The sequence below is a fragment of the Nipponia nippon genome, unplaced genomic scaffold (assembly GCF_047370975.1).
Source record: "Nipponia nippon isolate SJK-2023a ecotype South Korea unplaced genomic scaffold, ASM4737097v1 scaffold_12, whole genome shotgun sequence".
NCBI lineage: Eukaryota > Metazoa > Chordata > Aves > Pelecaniformes > Threskiornithidae > Nipponia > Nipponia nippon.
Genome location: NW_028262313.1, coordinates 8245435 through 8268605, shown reverse-complemented (window position 1 = coordinate 8268605; position 23171 = coordinate 8245435). Strand labels below are relative to the sequence as shown.

The 23171-nt window shown below is 41.9% G+C and overlaps 1 protein-coding gene and 1 long non-coding RNA gene across 8 annotated transcripts in view; one reads left to right on the top strand and one right to left on the bottom strand.

The window, feature by feature from the left end:
- IL1RAPL2 (interleukin 1 receptor accessory protein like 2) overlaps window positions 1–23171 on the bottom strand; it is a 393690-nt gene that overhangs the window by 65248 nt on the left and 305271 nt on the right. The window lies entirely within an intron of this gene.
- Window positions 12180–23171, top strand: part of LOC148056679 (uncharacterized) — a 33158-nt gene continuing 22166 nt past the window's right edge. For all 3 annotated transcript variants that reach the window (XR_015702706.1, XR_015702708.1, XR_015702707.1), the window contains exons 1-2: window positions 12180–12346; window positions 12426–12507. This is a non-coding gene — a long non-coding RNA (uncharacterized LOC148056679). The remainder of the gene's footprint in view (window positions 12347–12425; window positions 12508–23171) is intronic.

Here is a 23171-nt window from a genome sequence, read left to right as displayed (position 1 = left end):
CAGAACAGTTTCCCTGCCAAGGAACTCTGCAGGACAACAAAGCAAAAGAATAGCTTGTTTTGTATAAAAATGGTAACGTTTTTAGAATATGGAACCCTGCTGGATAGTTTTCCATGAGGATTAAAATGTCTGTTTGGAACCTACAAGCCTCTAAAATGTTTCTCATGGTAGTTGAGATAATTGTTCATTTCTGTTGCTTTGGCAGTGCGTGGATTTCAAAAACACAAACAAAACTCACTTTACGTCTTAGGAAAAGCTTTGTAGAAATGTGCTTAGTACAAGTTGCAAAAAAAAAAAAAATTACAAGTACACCATCATTAGCAGCCAAGAAAGCTTCGTTACTTTTAAAGATGAAAAGGCAGAGCCAATTTCAAATTACACTTGTTGTGGTATAACATATATAAAGAAAAAGCAAGGGATTGAATTCATCCCTGGACACCACACGTGGTGCACATTTCCAAAGTGCTTTTGAGTGTACAACAAAACATTCTCCTTTTATCCAGTCGCATTTCAGTTGTTTGAAAGGCTACCTGGTTTTGTAAGTTACTAAAATAGATGATAAGCACTGATGTTCTCTGCTAGTGATGATGATCTCCAGTGCGACTGAGCTCCCAATCAAACTGGGAAATTATTGTTCCTCCTGGTTAATGCATCACGATTCTTAAAGAAATTCAGTGCTTTACTTGCAAAACTTTCTGTTATATTTGAAAAATTATTCTCTGGGTAACTTTTTCCATCACTACCTACCAAAAGAAATTACATAACCTGAAGCAATACCAATAAAATGAAAATACATGCTTTCCCTCTGCGCTGCAGACCTACCATGGGGCATATCTTGTCGAAGCTGCACAAACTCCACAAAGCATTATCACTTATTCTGCTTACGGATCTGTCTGCGTCACGACTGACAGACTACCACCGCTGAGGTCTAAACGTTCTCCAGGGCCAAACTGCCTTTTTTGCAAGTATCTCAAAGTTGAGGAGCTCAGCTTAAAGATATTCTCTGTCTGGATTTCACCCCAAACTGCCGAGTGCTGGAATCCCACTTTAGGCAAAACACTGTGTGTTTTGGGTTGCGCAATCAACAGCCAAAAGGTAAAAAGAAACAGGGAACAATTTCTTTCAACATAAATGTCTGAGGCTTTTCCATTTCCTTGAGTACCAGCTCCTCGAGAGCATACACCGTTCACAAACGCCCTCCCGCATCCCTCACTGCCCTCCCCCTGCCTGTGGAGGATCTTGCAATTTGCCTATAAAAGCAGAGCACTGTTGCCAGCCAGAATCCCCCAAAAAGAGGCTTAAAGGAGAGAGGCTTTCTATATCGGAAGTCAGATTAGGAAAACGCCCTTGGTTTTTTTATCTAGTCAGTTTTACAGTATAAATAGTAACATATTTATCACTGCTTTTATCACAATCTGTCAAACTACCCCGTACCTACTAAAAACTGCTGTAGCACTATGAAGCGGAATGAATAGAAATAATTCTAGGTTTATTACTGAAGTGACGGTTTTGTTTACACTTAAAGGCTCAGTCTCAGTTTCATAACAGTCAGAAGCCTGAAGCCATCAAACATGTGGCAATTAAACATTTTTTGGGAAAAAAGGCGAATGTAAATCAGAAATTGAAGGAGATGTTCGTAGAAAACCTGGTGAGTTCCTAAGGATTTCTATTTGCTCTGGAATTTTTCGTCTCAGCAGGACTATAAGCACCAAAAGTTTTAATGAACATTAACAAACTATAATTCATGTCTCTATTTCATCTGCACAGCCCATCTTCACATGAGATTTGGCAACTGAGTCCCAGGCTTGGCACCAATCTATCGCGTGCTCTCTGCTCCGTACGCGGCTCACCATCTGTCCAAGCAACAGCCTGAAAAGCTCCCCTGTCACAGCCCGATAGCGCTCTGAATTATACATGCTGCTTGCAGCTGCCCCCAACACGCTGGGACGAGGCGAGCACAGGCCGGCGCGGCCCTGAACCAAACAGTTGGCTGATACATCTTGCACGTTTCCTACAAGAGTGTGGCTGGACCAAACCACTGCTGCATTATTGCTGGGAAGCCATGACATCTTACTTAATGGCTGATTACTTAAAACATTAAGCGTGATGAAAGGAGGACCTGTATACCCCAAAAGGGAAGTGGGACATATGACTTTCAATGAAGTTATAATGAATATTCCCAGGACCATCTTGCCAATTTTAAGAAATCCCTCATTAAGCATTTAATTTCACAGCATTTTTTTTTTCCTGGAAAATGCAACTCCAGTAAAGCTTTGATGTTTCCTTTAATTTATAACTTTATTTTGTAGTGATACTACAGTGTGCTGGTATATCCGCATAAATAGATGTACAATAGATTGTGTGGGTACACACTGATATTTAAGGGGCAGAGGGAAGGAAGGGCAACTCAATCATAAGAGTTACAACCAAATGCCAAAAGGACCACCAATGCATAAATGTAGACTAAATTAGTGGTAAGGATTTATCTGAAATGGCTCTGCCTGTGAAAGGTAGTAATACAGAATACAAACACCTAAATACGTGTGTGTATATGTTTTATCTGGGAAATTCACCACTAACATTGGTGATTATTTTTCCCACTGAAGAGACGACACAAGCAAAGCACAGGGGATGATCAATGTGTCTCATGGTCTAATGGGGAAAGCAAGATAGAGTAATGAAAATCTGGGTTTTACTCCTAGCTCTGCCGCCAGCCTGCTGCATGTCCTTGGACAAGTCTGTGGGTGCCAGCTTCCCCATCTGTAGAGCTCTGGGCTCCTTGGTATCAAGCTTTGAGCTGGAGACACTGGAGCAGATTTGCCCTGAGCCAACCTATCTCTAGCACAGCTGGTGCCGAGCTGGAACTATGGCGTCCATCTGGATTTTTCTTGCCCTTGCAGAACTGCCTGACTATCCCTGTGCCCTGCTCTGCAAGGCTCCCAGCAGAAGGTGCAGTATTTTGTGGGCTGAGCAATACAGAAATGCAGGACCAGCTTCAATCTGGTGCTGTTCCCAAGCTAGAAAGCTCTTCTGAAGCCTGGATGGTTGGGGAGCAACTACATGTACATCCAGATAGGCTTATTAGCTCTAACTCTGCATGGACCATCCCAAAATCTGCACTGCCCCCAGCAAGAGCATTCGGCGCCTCCACCCTAGACTTCCCCAGGCTCTTCACTGAGGGACTGCAGTGCAGAAGAGCCCAGGCTGGCTCACCACATGCCTCAGCTCTGTGCTGCACAAAAGCAGTGAGACTGCATCCTACCCAGGCAAACCAGAGACCCGGCTCCATTTCTCTGCCTCCCTGCCACACAAATAAATGGCAGTGAATGTGTTATTATTTACCTCCTCCTGCTGAGCCCTACAAATGCCATCAGAGAGAAGATGTATAGGTTTGAATTATTATATTGGAGGAAGGAACCTCTTTTCAGTGTCTCAGAACCCGAGTATTGTATGCTACATCCAAATGTACTCTGTCAAAGCCTTCTTGCTTATTCATACCAGAGGTCCCATTGAAATCAATAAGGCAGACAAGATTTGGCCTGCTGTTACTAAGCTAGAAGCAAAGAGAATGTCATTTTCAAGGACTACATTCACTGACTACAACAAATTAGTCTCCAGTGAACCTGCATACATTTGGGTATTTTGTTTTATTGATGGCTTTAGAAGTTGTTAAACACCTGGCTCTTGCTACCTAAAAAGATTTAAAACAGAATATTTATGGGAAAAAATAAATGATCATATGGATGAGTGGGACCTTTGTGTGCTAACTAAGTAAAAGTTTGAGCACTTACAGAACGCAGCTGCAAACCTCCTAACTTCAGGGTTTAAATCTGCAGGGATATGGCACAGAAACTCTGCATGGCCTTACCAACCAAGTTTTTAATTTCTTAATTTCTTCTTCCTACCTGCGTAGTTCCCTTGACCAAATTTTCAGCTTATACTTGGTATGTGTGGAGTTCACACTCTGCTTCAATCCTTGATGAATATCACTAACAAAAAGAATTACTATACCAATAAAAATGGAGATTTTAAAGAAAATCATAATATTTTCTCATTAATCAATTGATTTATAACTGACTTCTATTTGGTTTATATTTAGGTGGACTCTCAAAACACATAAAGGGTAGCCAGTCTTTCCTGAAAGATCATCATGATCATCTTTTAGATGCTTTGTAAGTCACACTTAATTCTTAATTTTAAATATTCAATAGCATTTATCTAGGAACACTTTTCACTCAGTTATATTAACATGTTCTGACAAGTGAATATAATAATGAGATTAACAGTTCAGCTGTGAAAGAAAATCTTAAATTCTGTAATTTCTGTTAGACATGTCTGTCTGTTCATGGCATAGTGAAGAGCCTGCGCCACAAACCCGTGAGTCTCTCAAGATCTGGACTTTATTTCCTCTCTCCCAGTAAAATGCAAAAGCTAAGAGCAAAATTTTGAATATGAAAGAACTCTTTACTGATTTAAAATGTGTAGACAGAGTTGTATAAATCACAGTGCAAGGGGACATCAACTATGGGCACAAATGCTTTGTCAGCTAGGACTGAGCCTTAAGGGCGGGTGCTCCATAGGAGGGGTGTCGTGGTTTAACCCCAGCCAGCATCTAAGCACCACGCAGGCACTCGCTCACTCCGCCACCGGTGGGATGAGGGAGAGAATCAGAAGGGCAAAAGGGGAAAACTCGTGGGCTGAGATAAGAGCAGTTTACTAGCTAAAGTAAAATAAAAATAGAACAGTAGTAACAGTAATAATAATAATAATAAAACCAAGTAATAATAGTACAATAGTAATACAAAGCAAGCGATAACTGTACAATTGCTCACCACCCGCTGACCGATGCCCAGCACATCCCCCAAGCAGCGATTGTTGCCCCCTCCCCCCCCCGCCGCCAACTCCCCCCACTCATATACTGAGCATGATGCCATGTGGTATGGAATAGCCCCTTGGCCAGTCTGGGTCAGCTGTCCTGGCTGTGCCCCCTCCCAGCTTCTTATGCACCTGGCAGAGCGTGGGAAGCCGAAAAGTCCTTGACCAGTGTGAGCGCCACTTAGCAACTACTTAGCACGAACCAAAACATCAGTGTATCATCGACATTGTTCTCATCCTAAACCCAAAACACAGCCCCATAGCAGGTACCAAGAAGAAAATTAACTCCATCCCAGCTGAAACCAGGACAAGGGGTTGCAAAGATGAATACTCGTGCTACTCTATGTTTCCATCAGTGACCTGGAAGCAAACACAAGATCACTTGCTGACATATTTGCATGTGACAAATTGTGGCTCAGTGATACACTGTGAGGAGGGCAAGCCAGTGAAAATGATGGGGATCATCGGCAAGCCATGCCCAGTCGAATTAAGTACAGTTTCATTTAGCCAAATGCAAGGCCTTTAGAAACAAGAAACACAAATCTACTTGTGGGAAGGGCGATGCTTCTGCGATTCCAGAAAGGAACGGCATTATTGTGAAGAACTACACACAGATATCTACACATACACACCAGCTCCCAGTATTATCTTAGCTGTATGAAAACGCTAATTTATTCCTTAAATTAGAATACTGAAGGGCAACAAGACATAGGAAAGTGTATACAGTACTTGTGAGACCTTGTGTTAGCACATAGCATGTTCATGCCTTGTCTTAGAAAAAACTGGAGAGACTATAGAAGACAGCCCCAAAAATTTGACTACTGGAGAAAACCCATCTAGTGAGGCCACAGAAATCTCAATACATTTAGTTTATAAAAAAGAAGATTGACAAGTGACTAGTTTATACAGCGTAAGCACTTTCCCAGGGAGAAAACAAACACCGGGTACTTACAGTCTCTCTTGTCTAGCAAAGAAATTACACAAGAAGAACTAATGGCTGGGAACTGAAGCCTGACAAATTCATTTGGGAAACAAGGCATTACTTTTGAATGCTGAGCCAAGCAATATAGTGAGTTCTCCATTTCTTTACTTTTCAGCTCGAGGATGCCTGTGGAGAATAAGCATTGCACAGACGCAAGTTCTTGGGCTCAGTCTGAGAGTTCCAGGTAAGCTCACATACAGGGGATCAAATACCATCATCTTCCAGTTTCTTCTGACCTTAAAGTAAATTTATCCATGTACACAGACCTTTTGCAACTGTCAAAAAGATGTAATAGTTTCCTTCAATCATCAAAAACCACAGTGCAACGATGGGGACAGATTTGATACTGACAGGTAGCAACACCTTTCACAATAACCATACATAAAAACGGTCCGCCATCACTGCTGCTGAGGGCACAGGTTATATTAGTAAACTTTCAATATTATGCTGTGAAGGACAGCTCATTTAGTATTATTAGTTCCTCCCTGGTGCTATTTCCCACAATATCTCATTGGCAATTTCATGCTCTTCTCTGAACTGGATCTAGTTCTGCTTAGGAGCCCTTGAGGGGCTTCCCAAAGCTGTTCAGTTCACTATTAGCACGCCAGGAGACTCGCAATACTACTAGAGATTGGCTCCGTCGTCAATCAGCAACAGACATCATACTGCCAAGTGCAGACAAAATCTACAGCATGCCACTGTAGAAAAGAAGGAAACCCCAAGCCTAAAAGCTCCACAAACTATATTGGGAAAACCTGCTACTTGGGTAGCCTGTCTGTGACAAACACTATAAAAGATCCCAAAAAACAGACTTGTGCCTGCATATATATTAGGTAGTACCTCACTGTGTTGAGAACCTTTTTAACTCGTAACCATGTTGCTTTCATAACTAGTTAGGGATGTCCCTAAATTACGTCTCTTCAACAATTTTAATTTCTCCAATGAAACCCTTATGGACTTAAAGGTGATTTTACACAAGTGAAAAATCCAGGCAGGTTTTGGAACAGGCCTTGAAATAGGAAACATCCACGCATTTTTAAATGAGGCATTGCAAAGAGAAAAGAAATTAAATGGAACAGCGTTGTCTCTGCAACATAAAACATGTTCTAATGTTCCAGCTCTGGTCATGTCTCCAAAGGCTTGTTAGCTGATTTCACTTGAATTAGCTCCGGGGGGGGGAGGGGGGGGGGGAGAGAAAAAAAAGTTTTTAACAAGCTGGCATGAGAGATCTGTAAAACAAGCTGAGAGTTTGCTTACTCATTTTGCCTTATTATTATATATAAAACCTAGAAGAAGAAGGGGATCTGCTGAAACATGCTTTCAGCATTTCTCTGTCCACTATGCCTGTATCAGGTGCTGGTAAGCAGAGTCGCTGCAGTAACAGCGGTATGGCATGCTTCCCCATCCCTGGATTACTGCAGCATGGGTTTTGCCATGAAATTCCTGAGGAGCGCTTACATTGCCCTGGGTGGAGTGCCTCAACAAAGCTTAACATATCCCATGCCAACTCCCCAAACTGCATTTCAGTGATGCATGGGCTCTGGCAGGTCAACAGCATGTGCCAGGTGGAAATCCCTCACACCTTATGTGCATAGAAGGGTGTCACTGAGGACACCACCACAGGACCTGACAGGGTTTGGTCTCTCACAACACACTTGTCATTGTAGCACCTGAGAGTGACACTGAAGAATTCCTCTACTCCATGCAGCTCCTGAAGTGTGAACTCTCATGATTCTGGTCCTCACTAACTGCTGGGACAACTGAACTGGGTGACAAGAACCAGAATGATGGTGCTCTGTATTTAATTTAACATTTCTTCCTCTCTCCCTCAAGCAGAGCAGAATTACCCCTTTGTTACAGAAGTTAAATAAACTATAGCTTTGGCTAAAGTAAGATGAAGAGCACTCTACAGCAAACATGACCTGGCACTCTAAATGGAGAGGTACTCCTTCAATGCAAGGTACTATAGGCACTCACAGACTCTCTCTGTCAAAGAAAACCTTAGCATACGAGTTTTTGGAAAGCAGCCTGCTCACAGTCCCTCCTTAGCTCTGTACGCTCTCCCTGTAAACCCGCACAACTATGCGATTTCTAGGTAACTGGGAATTATCATTTCCTGGTACTTGAGGGTAAAAAAAAAAAAGGGGGGGGGGGAGAATTGGTTTTGAAAATAGGTAATAATCAGAACTAGCATTTCAAGCTGGTTTTATTGGAACAGAACAAGAGGATTTGACCTGAGCTGTTTCGCTTCACAGAGAGAGTAAATAAAACAACAGATGTCCCCGCAGAGCTACAAAATGACCCGTACTTCCACTGCCCCCAAGCAATGATGGGATATTATTTTTCCTCTGAAGGAATTATGGTGGCAAACCAGCACCCAGATGGTTAAAAAGGAGCTGGACTAAAGAAAGCGAGTTTCAGAAATTCCTGGAGTAGGCAGATAAATTTAGCAACTGCAATTCAAAGAGCCATTGGTTTCAGCAGGACGAGAATTAAACTCCTTGGTCACTGCCATTGTATTTTCCTCATCATTTTCACTGCACTTTAAAAGCTGAATTTTGTGACGTGCGCGACAGCCAGGGCAATAGTGAAAAGTGGTTCAGTGCTGCGACCTCCGATGGTCCATTTTGGCAGTGGCAGGAAGGTAGAGCAGATATTTCTTTGACTTCTTTTCACAAGTGTCCCTAAAGCGGTATAATTTCTTTGGTTTCAGAGGTAGCAGAGGAAAACTATTTATTGGATTGACTGCTGCTATTTAATCTATTTAATGTTGCTGCTATAATGTCTCTACCCATTTTGTGCCTTCAGTTCTTATTTATGCTTGTAAAGCTGTGCTTAACATTTTATATTATTATAGAAATAAGCTGCTTTTAAATGTTCTGCTATTTTTTATTTATTTTTATTAGAACATGCAAATCCTCACTGGCTCAGTTTCCAAGTGAACGCATCAACTCCCAACCCCTTTTTGCTTCTGAAATAACGGTTTTATTGTCTGTGGCATTTTGCAAGTTGTTTTTTTCTTACAGCCTAGTCTTTTTGGGTTACTCTTAATGTGTCATCTCAAACTGCCTTACTGGTCACTCAGGAAGATTAATTCATCAATTACGGGATTTTTCATTAGTGGACTGAGGCACGTTTGAACCACCTCTTTAATTACATACCAGAGTTACCCAGGGCTCTGCCCTCTGCTAAGGCACCACATGCATGCAGAAGATCACAAATAGCACCTGAATTCCTGTTCCTGCACCCTGTTGCAGGGGAATTACTACCGACGCCCAGCCACTGACCTTACCTCGCCAGCCCTGTTCACATAAGCACGGCACGCGATTCTCCAACACGCTTTGGTCTGGAGCACACGCGAAGGCATCAGAAGAGCATAACCAACAGAATAATGGGTTTAAATGGGATTTGAGTTCCTCTCTAGCAGAGGGAAGCAAATGCAGAATGCCTAACCGCTCTGGCTACAGGATGTGGTCCTGCACCATGTAAAACCAGTGAAAGGGTTTATTTTGACTACCATTAGGATCAGATCGAGTCCACCCCAGTCTGTCTTCAGGTCACTTCCTGCTTTTACTTATCCCAAGAAGTGGGATTATTTCCCAAGAACAGCAGGACGTTAACAAACGAGTTCTTGCAAAGACCCTACATCCAAAGCTATTCTTTTTTTTCTTTTCAGCAACTGCTGAATCAAACATGAGATTCTCAGTTCTCCCTTAAACTCCGGCAACAGGCTATATCCCTCAATCTCTGTCTCCAAGGAAATGATTTTTGTATAGCTTTAGCTCTCTTCTCCTTCCAGCCCTTTGAATAGCAAACCATAGTTAGTGTCTATATAAGAAATATTTTTTCTAGCTGTTGAAGGCTGCAGCTCACCATTTCTCATTCTTAGGACTACTTATTTAGCAGCTCTCTTCCACCTACAGATTTCTTCTTTAAGATTATTCCTATTTTTCTCTAGAGGGAATGATTTCAGAGGAGCTGTTCTTGACAGAACAAATGTTTAAGACCTGAACCCATTACTTTTACATTCCTGGCAAGAATAAGAATTCATAGTCACCTTTTGTAAAGTAAGAGCTTAAATCTGACTTCCAAAAAGTAGAAAAGATGTTAGAAAATAAGAAAAAGCCAGGAAGGATGCTTTTTCCTCTTTAGTCTCCTGATTCATTTACCTACAGCATACTTCAACACTTTTGAGAAATTTTGGCGGCATCAAAACTCAAGCTCCCAGAATCCCTAATCTGCAGAACAGTGACACACTACACAGACAAACTGGAATTATGGAGTGCCACCAGCCAGCACGGTAGGAAATCATTTACATTATTCTAACGTGAATTTAAATTAAGCAACACCTGATTATGCACATACCAGTACACAATATTAATGCAGTACTATTAATAACGCTTATAAAGGTTTGGGCCAGCCTAATTCTAAGATTTATCATAACAAAACAGAGCATTTTGAACAACTCCAGGGTACATTTGTTAAAGTATCTGAGTGAATTAGTACTTGGTGTTCCATTGATTTTTCTCACAGATGTCTAAATCACTAATGTATATTGCCAAACACCATGTGGCTAACACATCCCAACACTGAGTAAAACACCAGGCACCCAGTTAGTCCTTTGAATTCAAGCAGCTGAGAGTGCCTGACTTTAAATCTGTTCGAGGAGAGAAGTTAAATATGTGCTAACAACCTTTGCTGAGCAGGATACTTTTCTGACTGTCAGAGAGTCCCTCTGCATACATTAGAATGAACACACGAAACGGGAGGGAAGTCAGGTCACACATGCAATCCCAAAGGAGGTGAAACAGTTAACAGTTAATGCATGGGTGTTTTATGGCATTTTGGCAAAATAACAATTTTATGATGTTTGCATATATCGATGCATACTCACTTGGCATTGCCTACGTTCTTATCCCCAAAACATGAACTATGTCAGAAGGATGACTAATACCGGGTCGAGCATCTGACCTGACATTTGAAGGTCTTTCAAAACCAGAAATGAGGTGCCAGTTGCCTTCCCCTCTGATTCTGTACTAGATAGTAGAGACGAAGGATGCTCCACTACCTTCTCCAAGCTGTCCTGTCCTCTGGGAGCTTGAGCTGAACTGAGTGATGGGCTCTGCCCTGGGAGTAGTTTGTGACTGCTGTCAGTCTTTGGTGGTTACAGCTGGTGAGGTCCTTCCCTGCTGACAGGATATAACAGCAAATTCTTCTAGCAGAGATGAGATGCAACTTGTATTTGCAAGTGCCCAGTAGTAAAAGTACCCAGTATTTTCACATTAGAACCACACAGAACCGATAAGCTACTCAGTAACAGCATAGGATACTTTTCAGAATAATCAGACCTAGTTTAGGGCTTCCGCTAGTACAGAAACATATTGCAAGGCAGCAACCAATCAGTCACTTCTTCCCCTCTTCCTCCACCAACATCTTTTTAACCGTCAAAATTTTTAGCACACATCTGACTCTGGGTGGCTTTTTTACATATTAGAAACCTGCTACAAGAGATCTTGGACTGAGTACCTCTTCATTTTATTACAGCAGTGGTGAAAGAGCCATCTAAAGCCTCTTCTTATCAGCAATTGTGTCAGTCTGTGTAGTTTTTATCTCCCCAGACAACTGCCACCACTAGAAAAAGAGGCTTAGTAAAGATGACATTCATTCTTTAAAGCTGACAGCTGTAAAACAAGGTTCTTAGGACTGCAAAGAGAAAGACACCTCAAAGACTGGTGCACCCTAGTAATCAAGTGAGTTGTGTGTTTCTTTTTAATTCTCAGCTGTCTGTAGGCTTTTTTCTTTCCCAGCGTTGCACCTGACAGCTGATTGATAGAGATTAGGTGCCACTCACAATTAAAGCTGCAGGAAAACTATAAAGATCATGTTTCCTTTGATGTCTATCTCGCTCTCTGAGCTTGTAATTGAAAGCCCATTTAGTATGTTACCAACATGTAGACAATGATGACAGCTTACCAAAAGCTTCATATTGTTGGGATTTAGCATGAGATGAAAGCCTGCAAGTAAGAAGGTTCAGATCCTCCTCTAATGTACTTCACAAAATGCTTAAGTGCCCTCTACGTACACATGCCTTGACTCTGAGAGCCTACCTGGCCCATTTGCTCTATGTTCTCCATGTCCTTGCCCTTTAAATGGTGAGAAGGTATCGGGGGACAGGGCAAAGAGACCCCACAGTGCCAGGCACCAGCCTGTGACTAAGATGACAGTGGCAAAGCCCAGGCAGTCTGACGAAGCCTCCTCCTAGCAAGCTGACTACTGGCTGCCTTTCACTTCACCTTGAAACTTCAAGAGAGGAGGGAGCTGGGAGCCTGCAGACAGCCTGGGCAGTGACAGCGTGGCAGGAGAACGGGGCACTTCGGCGAGCCGGCATGTGGAAGCTGAGCTGTGAGGAAGGAAGATCAGTCAGGCCTGGAGTCACTGTTAAAGAGTGGGCACAAAACCACTCTGGAGAGCTGCAAGGGTATGGAAAAGGTACAGCTGTGCGCTTGCTCTTGCTACTGAGACACACATTTAAGGCAGCGGCAGTTGGGTAATTTCTGTTGTTTTCCAGAGTCCTCCAGCTCTGATTTTGAGCGGCACCCGATCTCTCCCAAATCCCCACTGCAGCAGTTCCCACTTCAGTGTGCTCATGGGTAAGTGCAATCTTCACATGAAAGCGGAGAGACTGTGTGAGGCTCAGATGCTCAAAATGCTACTGCAGAGGTAGAGACAGCCCCAAGGAGGGAATGAAGAGGAGCAAGGAGAAAGTAGAGACCTAGTCTGGACCTGTGCAAGCCAAGGGGAGCTTTTTCCATCAACCTCCTCGAGAGCAGGCTCTTGCAGGGCAGGTGAAGGACACGGAGTTGTGAAATTGGCTTGAAAATTTCCTACTTGCACTATTTTCCTAATGGCACTGTTTTCAACTACTTTTTATTAGTCACCCTCAGATGACACATCCAAGTCTATTTTGTTTTATGATCCTCTTGGGATGACCTAATCGCATCAAAAATAGGGAGGTTGTTCATGTCTAATCAGATGGCTGTGTGATTAACTCATTCACAAGCATTTTAAAGGCAATTTTATAAATGTATGTAAAGGCCTTTGTCTCCAAACTTGAAAAGTCTATTTCAGTGTGTGTACACAGTCAGGCTGAGTCACTGCCTTTCTGCTAGTCAGCGAAAAGACATCCTATTATAGGACACTGAACTCTTATCTATTTGCTGGTTACATTTATAGTTCAGAAAGACTCCGATTATTTATTTATTTTTGCCCGCTGCACAGATTTAGTGCCTGGGGACAAACGAGCTAGGTGACACCAGTGTCAGGCCCGCCCAGAAACTATTTTTAAAAACCAGGCTTTTAAGCCCAGCTTCCTCCTGTATAGAGGAGGCAGCACTGCACAGTAATATTAAGAACTGGGGAGGCCTTGTTCCAAAGTGTAGGAGCTCAGGAAGAACAGATGCAGAGCCTAATCATGCCTTGTATCAAAAAATTCTGTGCCTCTCCTATAAAATGGAGCAGGCAGCAGTTTCTCTGCCCTCGTCCGTGTGTCTGTGCCATACCCTGCGCTCTGGCAACCCAGTCCTGCGTGAGGCTTTCAGGACACTGGAAGCACTGAAATAGTTATTTGCACTACAGTAGCGCTTAGAGGTCCCATCCCGCTGTAGAACAGTTAAATATTAAGAATACTGCTTTAACACAGAAATGCCCTTTTTAAAAAAACTAGTAACATAATTCTTCCTCCAGAAGGAAAACACATATAGCTTCAACAGCTTTACATTGGGTTTTCCCAAGTTGTATGATGTGGCTGAGACTGTGGGTGAACGGCAGCATGCAGATTCCAAAGGGAAGGCTTATGAATCTTAGCAAAAAATAAGTTTGATTATGAGCAGAATGAAAGTGCTTCCTAAGTCAATAGCTCTGAGTTAAGTAAAGCAAATGTAAGGTGTAATTCTGCCCCAGGTTATGATTAATTTTGTCGTAAGAACAAAGACAAAACTTACAGCCAGTGAGTGAAAGTACTATAACAAAACTTGACACTTAGAAGATTTAAAGTACAGATTTCCTAAATCCATTTTCCATGATTATTGTTATTATTCTTTAGAAGCTGATTAGGCAATAGCAGATGTCACCACTGTACAAATCCAGATACACATGCACAAATATCATAATTAGAAGATTTCTGAGGTCTCACTAAAAATTGTCTATTGAGGAGTGAAAAAGGTTTGCTCCAAATGTTTTGCAACATTTAAACCAACCCAAATCAACTTACTACCAGAATTAAACTGTGGCTCTCCACCACAGGGGTTATTTGTAGCAAAAAATTCAAAAAGGCCTTGACTTGCAAACATTTTGGGTGCATGGGGGGCATGTGTCCTCTGTGCGATGCAGTAGCATACAGAGATCTGTGAAGCACCATGCAGATAGACCAGAACTGAACGCAGCCCAGCTGTCACCACTGGGTTTAATATCTCAGCTCATGCTGCTTCTCAAATTCAACCTCACTTCTCTAAGTGGTGTTCGTATGACTCTGCCAGACTGTTCAGTGCTATCACAGAGCTGAGAGAGCTCTGCTCTGTGTGGCGACCACAGTTAGAGTATTAGGCATACCTCTGCATGGTGAACTACAACATAGGGGACGGCTTTGTGGTCTCAGTGCCCCATTTAGGCTGGGCGGAGGAGAGGTGGGACCAGACCTCTCACTCTGTTGAGTTGCTCTGCATAGGTACTTCTAGGGCACTCCTAGAGAAGACCAATTTTTAGATTAGCTGGGAGGAGATATAACCTTGAAAACACCACAGTTTGGGCTTTCTATTAACAACTCGCAAAAGCTTGCTGAGGAAAACTCATCTTGGCCCATTCTTTCCTCTCTGTACCTATATTTCCTTGCAGCCCACCATCCCCCCATGCATGCCTAGTTGAACTACTAAGGTCCTACAACAAGCATCTGCTAACCAGACTGCCAGACAGCTCGCTTCTTGTACAAGGTGCGCTTAATTTATGCTCAGCAAGCAGTGCTGCTGAAATCATATAGGGTAACTCAGTGTTTCAAGTGAAGCACGGGGGCCTAAATAAATAGGGCTTTACCATTAACCCTTCAAAGAGGCCACGTCCAAAACGCATTGAAGTGAAAAGAAAGATCTTATGATTTTAACAGGCTTAGAGTGAGTCACCAGAAGTATTAGGCCATGTTAGCTACTGTCTCAGCACTTGTACACCGGGGCATGCACAGCAGTAATAATACTATATTTCAGCTGTATTTGCATTCAACTTGTAAAAAGAAATTAGTAGAAAAATCAAAGTGTCCCCCCTCTGTTTAATAAATGTAAATTTATTTAGCACTAATGAAATGCAGTTTGTACTATCAAACCGCATGTCTAACTAGGACCAAAGAACAATTTTTAAGACCTTTCCTTACGTTATTAAATTGCAATAGAGCTGGTAGAAGAAAACTGAAAACAAAGTCTCCTTATTCATGGCACGAGGAGGGGAGAAATCCCAAAGTCATAACAGGATAACATAAAGATCAACACAATAGAGTTTGCAGGGAAGATGCTATTGTGTCCCATGTAAATGTCTTATAAGAGGATTTTCAAAAAGCACCCATGCAATCTGAAGACTCTCTGGTTTCCATTGAAAAATCAGAGATATTTGTACTTCTACAGCAATTGGATTTGCTTTGAAAATCCCATCCCTCTCAGCCTGTGAGTTTCTCCGATAACAGTCTGTCTGAGTTTTTCTCCACTCCACAAGTCCCGTTTTTCCTTTTACTACCATTAGCTAAAACCAATTCCTGCCGAGTAGCATACGATCGCTGACTTCTGATACAGGAGCTAAGTCAGCTCCTGGATGTCTACAGCTATTTTCTTTTTTAATTCCGTTTCTCTTTTTGCTGAGCTGCTTCATGCTGTTATTGTTATTCCCTTCAACAACGGAGGCAGGGCTCTCCATATCAACGCATAATAGGTTTGTTGCGATAATAAACAGTCTTTTCAAGACATCCCAGCTTCATTCAAATGAAAAGTACCCACTTTGGAAAGACAAAACCCAAAGGTGATTATTACCTGAATTGAAAACAACAAAAAAATGAGAAACAAATTGCTTACATGGGATTCAACTAATATTTAAAAGGTAAAAATGCAGGAAAGATTGATGCCATTTAAAATTTTACTGGTTCCAAACAAAGTCTTAGACATTTACATTAAATGATGCATTTGTACGCAGGAAATATCTAAGATTAATAACATGATGAAGACATCAGCTCTTGCCACAGCAATAAAAAAGTTTCAACTGCAAACTCCTGCATGATATTTAACTGTTGTGGAACTGATTTCAATTTAAAAAGCTAGAGGAAGCATAACTGCAGAGCAAATATCATCCTGAAGTTTACAGGCAGCTCTGACGCAGGATAATGACCAGTGTTTACCAGCGGACCTCTCCGCTCCGTGCCACCAGGCAGTCTCCTTCCTGCCCTGGGAGGGGTTTCTAAACCAGGCGAGCCTGTGGCGCTGCGATACCCGCAGCGGAGCGGAGCCAGGCTCACGATGCAACTGTGAGCAGGAGCCATAAAAGGAGCGCTTTTGAAAAAACAGATAATCCAGCTCAGGATTAACAACTACTGCGTAGCTGTGGAATTTATTCAACTAAATACAAGGCTGTCTGCCCTCAATCCAGCTTTTAAACAGTTTTTGGCTTTTGGCCCATTTCCACTTCAAGGCTATTTTTAAGATGATTTCTCTCTCCCTTAACGAAGACAAGCCCATCACGAAAATTTTCTTTACATGGCCAGTGGGAACCCTCCACATACTTTCTTAGCGCTAAAGAAACATCCCAGAGACTAGTGGGTTTTGGCAAATTCACATTGGCAAAGGCAACATCCCCAAGTCTACCCTTATCTGGGATCATCAGGTTTTTTAAAGAGGTATCTTGATTTGGCTCCAGACAACAGATCCACTGGTGAGATAAGTCACAACTAGCACTAGCTGTTTTCTATCCTCTTCACAGGTCAGATGCCAGGATGAAGTACTTTTCTATAGACAGTGAAAGCAAAAGTTTAAACCTGTTCTCTCCTACACGTGACCTGTGGACCAGACTACCAGAGCCGTCAGTGCCCCAGACCACAGCCGGTCTCTGCCTGGCCAGCTGGGTCAGAGGCTGGATCCAACTGTGTGTGTCCATGCAGGCGAGCGCCAACTAATGACAGCAAACATAACACCTGTGAGAGGCTGGATGTTCGTCTGCACTGTGGAGGCTTGTAACTTGGTCAAATTGAACAGATTTTCTAGCGAATGCCAAACGATACATTCCTGAAATCCATGTTAACTTTCCTCTCCAAACTAGGAAGTTTTTGTTTACAAAGTCCTAGCTAAACAGAATATTTTATTTTGCTTTGCTTCCAGATACATCTGAGTTGCTTGGATTTAAATTAATTGTTTGTCCAGCACATGCTCCCCCAGAATGGGAAACTTGAGTTCAAAGGTTACATTTTACCCAAACTAAACGACGGCAAATGAAAAGAGTGTTTTATAGTGGAAAGTGTCCAACAATCTTAAGACAACAATATGAGCACTGCTTATAAAGCAGAAAGTCTACTACCACTTTTTAGCACCAATTAGTGAAGGTGAAGACCCACAAAGCGTATGCCAAATATGCTGTAGTTGTAAAGAACTAGTAACAAAAGTATAAGATTTCATGTTGTTCATTCACATCTGAAAGAAACCAGTCCAGGACTTATTCCAGCTGTGGGGTAGGGGGGTGGGAGCATATTCATCACTGTGTCAGGTCATGCTGGACAGTCCTTGCTCTGTCAAATGAGCCAGGATGCACTCTTGTTCTCAAGGCCGAGTGCTGAGTAAATGAGCCATGTTCCATAAAACTGGTTGTGCTGCCCTCATAGATCGTAAACAAGTTTAACAAATTTAAAGTAATGAATTTGTCTTGGTTTGCAAATGCCAAATGTGGACTTTAAATCAGACAGCTATGAATGTATAATATGCCTTCTTTGCTATCAGTGCAAATGTGTTGATAACATCAATTTTATACCAACTGTCCGTACCACATTTGTGGATACGAGGGGAAAAAAAAACCCCAAACAAAAAGAAAAATAACCAAAAAAAACCCCAAACCACAGAACATGAGGGAAAACTATGAAGTGATTGTCATTTCCATTAACAAAATTTGAACCTGGACCACAGGAGTCAGATAGAACTGGGTTTTAGCACACACAAAGAAATAGTTCTGAGGTGGGTAAGTCATGTTTTGGACTGTTACCTGACAGCACAAGCTATATTGCATTTGCAGTTTTTAGATAAAGGCAGATAATAAGTGATATAACACTGTATTCATGTGAACATGAACTGAGCTAGTGTTCCGTGAGCAGAAATCAGGGCTCTAGATCAGGCAGCCTCAGTATTTCTGAACAGTGTCATTGTCTTAAACTTTCAAGGTCTGAAGATATTCTTCAGCTATAGCATTCCCAGTGATGTCGCAGTATATGGAAATAATGTGCCACTGTGGCATGGAGGTGTTTCAAAATGGGATTTCTAAATGCTTTTAAGCTTTAAAAATTCTGTCTGAATAAAGTACACCAATGTTCTCCATAACAGTCCTAGCACTACCCACAAAGTATAAGAGATGCAGAAAAGGAACTTCTGCCACTCTATGTGAAAGCAGAAATACTGATTTCAGTGGACATTATGTTCGGTCAGCTTTCCAAAAAAATCCACCCAAAGGCTTGATTTATCTACAGGACTCAATCCTCAGGCATGCTTTCCAACATCAACCATACATATCTCTAGGGTTTTTTGACTGAGAGTAAGCTCACATACTTACTGGTCGGATAATTATTGGTTCATCTATAAGCAGTGATTAGATTTGTAAATCTAACTTGCAGCATCTAAATCACTAGGGTAAATGATTTGAAAAACAAGCAGACTATTAGTGCCGTAAACCACTGAGCTGACTGGCACATCCTGAAAGCATTTTGCATAACGCTCATTCTTTGAAAGCAGTCATTCCTACAAGAAGCTGCCACTTGGCACAACGTTAAACCCTTCTGCTTTGCCTTGGGCTGTTAGCTGACTAAATGATCATTAATTCTTTGGAAATAACAAATACCTCCGAGATTACCGCTTTAACATTGAAGGGAATCTATTTTGGTACAAGGAATGTAGAGAAATATGATGCCAGTTTTCTGTAGTGTATTAATATTTCTCATTATCTTGAACACATATTTTAATGTGGTGGATATGGCCAGGATTTTAAAAAAAATTAGTAATACGTATTTGGGTTGCAATACACTTACTCAAGCATCTGCTGTGGCTAAAGCAGTCTCTAAACTGAGGTCATTAGTTCTCACAATCTGCCACAGATCCTATGCCCCAGAGCTCACCCCACACACACTGAAAAGATCCCATCAATTTCCACGAACGTCTTCATAAGTTGGGATGTTGGACCCTAGGTCTTTGGTGTGCTAGCTGTAACCATTACTAGAAAACCAAAGTCAAAACCTGCTGGCTCCACAAGGCCATGAGAAGCATGGAAGGAGGAGGATCCCTCCTATGGAGAAGGCAGAGGTTTTACATGGGGAGAATGGCTCACTAAGGTTAGGGGTGGTTATATGCTCCACAGTGCATCATGCTGACTATTTGAAGAGAAGCACTTCCTCTTAGCCACACACACACTATATATATATATATATACACACACACACACACACTATATATATGTGTGTGTGTGTATATATACATATATATATATATACATATGAGAGTTTTCATGGTTTCAACTAGCCAGATATTACTTCTTGGGTGTAGGATGCTACTTTAACGTGCAGGCTTTGTGCAGGGCTGATGGCATGGCAGAGTGCATAGGAAAAGACTGTCTTTCTCTCAGCCCCTCATTACAAGGAAGGTCAGGCTTTAGCCTTTCTCAATTTGAATATAGTTCTCAAATACCTTAAACATCAAAATCTCTTCCTGGATTAAATCAAACAGAAATCTCTAGCTTTCTCAGCTAAGGGTACTGATGACTTCCATAAATTTCACATTAAGATAAACACTTAAAGACACTATGATGTGTCCAATCTGCAAGCATTTTGCACCTTGTTAAAATGAGATCAAAGTGACACATTAGTTTGCCTTTGTCTTTTCTCATTATAGCCAAAACTTTTTGTTACTTGTCACATCAGCTCGCTGGAACATCGATGTCGTCAGTAGCTAATGGTTGATATAGTTGATTCCTTGAAAGTCATTCAGCATTCGTCAGTCTCTTTTGTTCCTTGAGGCTAATAAAATATGGCAGCTAAGACACAGGCATAATTATCCTCTGAGTTGGCTGCACTTCTAAATCCACATAGTCTTTTTGTGCCTTTTCCAAGAAGTCTTTGTCAGACATTGCAGATGATTCAAAGACAGTCTGAGAAAGTTATCATCCCCTTCCCCAAGGAATTTAATCGTCTGTGGATCAGGCTGTACTAAGTCAGATATCTGGGCCCAGGTCCTTAGCATCCAGGAATCTCTGCCACACCACCCTTGGCAGCAAGGGCACAACAGCAGCGGTGGAGCGGTTATGTCCTAGTTCCAATGAAATGCTACAAATATGGGTCCAAAGGTTTCCTCATCTTCTTATGGGCATCAAAAGGGGGTCTGAGGGAAGGAAGCCACCACATCGGGATGTGATCTTTTGCTACCTGAAGTGACTGCTGAGCTGCAGGCGTTTTGCAACTGACTGAAACTGGAGCTCGTTTCTTCAGAGTGGCCTCATCTCACTAACACCAATATCGTCAATGCTTCCCTGTGATCTTAAAATGTATTTAGCATAAAAAAGAAAATAATCAGAGCCATGAAGTAATTGTTCCCTCCCTGAAAACAACTCCTTAGAGCTTGCAAAGGAACATTAGAAATTCAACACTTGCATGAGACCTGCAGCAATTTTCTATGAAAGCTTAACAACTATTTTTACCAATGTCATAAACTATTCAAAACAATATGGATTACCACCAAATCCCTTTACAGCTCTGATCTCTGAAGTGCCAAATCTCCAAGGAGACACACATACCATATTATCTACCACTTTCATGCAAAACATTGGAAAATAGATGCCAGAGAAGAGAACAGGAACTCTGTAATTAAGAGTCACTGTGAAGTAAATGGGAAAAGAAATTAAATAAGGGGTGGCAGCTGGGCATACTCAAAGGTTCCACTTAGTTTTGAAATAAAGAATGAGCTTTTTATTTATAGGGCAAAATTTCTGACTCACGTTGCAATAACCTGAGGGTTGACCTTAGCCCCACTGATGTCAAAGGGACTGTCTTTTCTTCAGTAAGTGGCCTGACTTGCAAAAGTAGAGAGGTGCCCAGTGAGAAATACATCATGTCTGAGCAGGCAAGGCACCTAGCATGTGCCAAAAATTGCTAACAGTTGGCCGACTCTTCCATACAGCCATGTATGCTGCACTCATCTGCCCCCAAACCTATCTGCAGTTTTTGGTACGTGCACGATCTTTGTAAGCATAACACTGCGGGATTCAGCCAGAGTAAGAGTGACAGAATCTGACTTACTACATGGCAAAGTAGGGAACTACGCTGTTTAAAAAAGAATGACGCAAACTAGGGTATTGCCAAATAACTAACACCCAAGTTTTGCCCTCATAAATCTGCGTATTACCAAACCCACTAAACAGAAGCAAAACTCCACGTGTTCAACACCACCTTCCCATTATTGTCCAGAAAAATAGCTTAGAAACGCAGTTTGCTCTAAATTATGATGGTACAAGAGATAGCTCTCTCTCATGATCTGTGGGAGCGTAATGCACATGACAAATGATATTGTGTCCGTTTGTAAAGGGCTTAGAAAAGAGTTAGTGGCTAAGATTATACTGAGGGATTCTAACTTCTGCCTTTATGGAGCATAACAGGGTTAGGCACCATGGCATCTCAGCCAGTCAGAACTATGACAGCGACACAATGTATGGGATGACAGCAAACCGGAAGATTTTCAGATAGAATCAAACTGGGACAACTGAAACAAAAGCAAAAAATCAGCAAAACACCTGCAGAAAAGCTGCCTAACAGTACTCTAAACCCCATGAAACAGATGTGATGACATTCAATTTTCAAAGTATTTGCAGGAAAAACTTCAACATTTAAAACCAATGGAAGCCTTTCATGCAGCAGCCTATAATAATTTTTCTTAGGCATGGAGGAGAATATCTGCTGTAAGTATGAGTATTGACTAGTCCAGAAGTAGTAGTAGTACATACCTATTTTCCAACCATTACTTGCAGCAAAGCCTTATTTTAAAAGGCAACTATTTTTCCCCTGCTGCTATAGTATTAAACTCAGTGATGCCGAGTTATGTAATGGGGGATTGAAAAAAAAACAGAAGTCTGTATTTAGACATATAGATAATCTATTTAGTACACATAATTTAAGGAGTAATAGTCCAATTCTCTAAATCCATGCCTCACAAGCATTTAAAGACTTTCAAGAAAATAAAGCCAATATCACTTTCTTCCACCAGGAACTGTTCAAAGCATGCTCGGACACAGAGGGCATTCAGAGCAGAGCGCAGTGATGTTTGCAAATTCCTCTCCTTTCTCTGTACATCGATGTGCTGCAGCACAGATCATATACCAATAGTTTTCCAAGGGTTTCTTTATAGCCAGACGTTTACTTTTAAAAACCCCTGTCTTTACAGCTGCGAGTTGTGCCCCTGCCCAGCTCTGCCTCTGATGTGACGCCTGCAGGGGATGGGAAAGCAGGCAGCAGGGTGTGAGAGCTGATTTTGGCACAAGCTTCCCCTGGGATGCGTGGATGGACAACACCTTTTGGTTTAAAATGAAACAATGGCCTCTGGTTAAAGCCCAGGTCTGGGCTAGGAGTTACCAACACTGAAGGTCAAAAATGAGCAGAACAGATTTTGAAGGCTCTCCTCCGGACTATCAGCTGCTCTGGAATTACCTCTCTCCTTCAAAAACAACTACCTATACAGCAAAAACCATCTAAACCAATACTCCCTTCCCCAAGCCTTTTGAAATCTCCCAGCTCAAAGCAGAATGGGAACCAGACATCCCCAACGGACCTCTTTTCCCCACACCATCACATTTATGATGGAAATTTAAGAATTGTTTTCCAGAAAAGCTCGTGCAGCAGCAGCCCACTTCCAGCTTTGTTAGTGCAGAGCTGAAATGGGGCGAATCGTCTCCAGAATTTTTCATTTCATTGAACACTAATATCATTTGAGAATAACCATGCACTGGTATTGCATGATCCCTGTCCCTTATCTGAGCTGAAGTTAAGTAAATGCATTTGCACTTT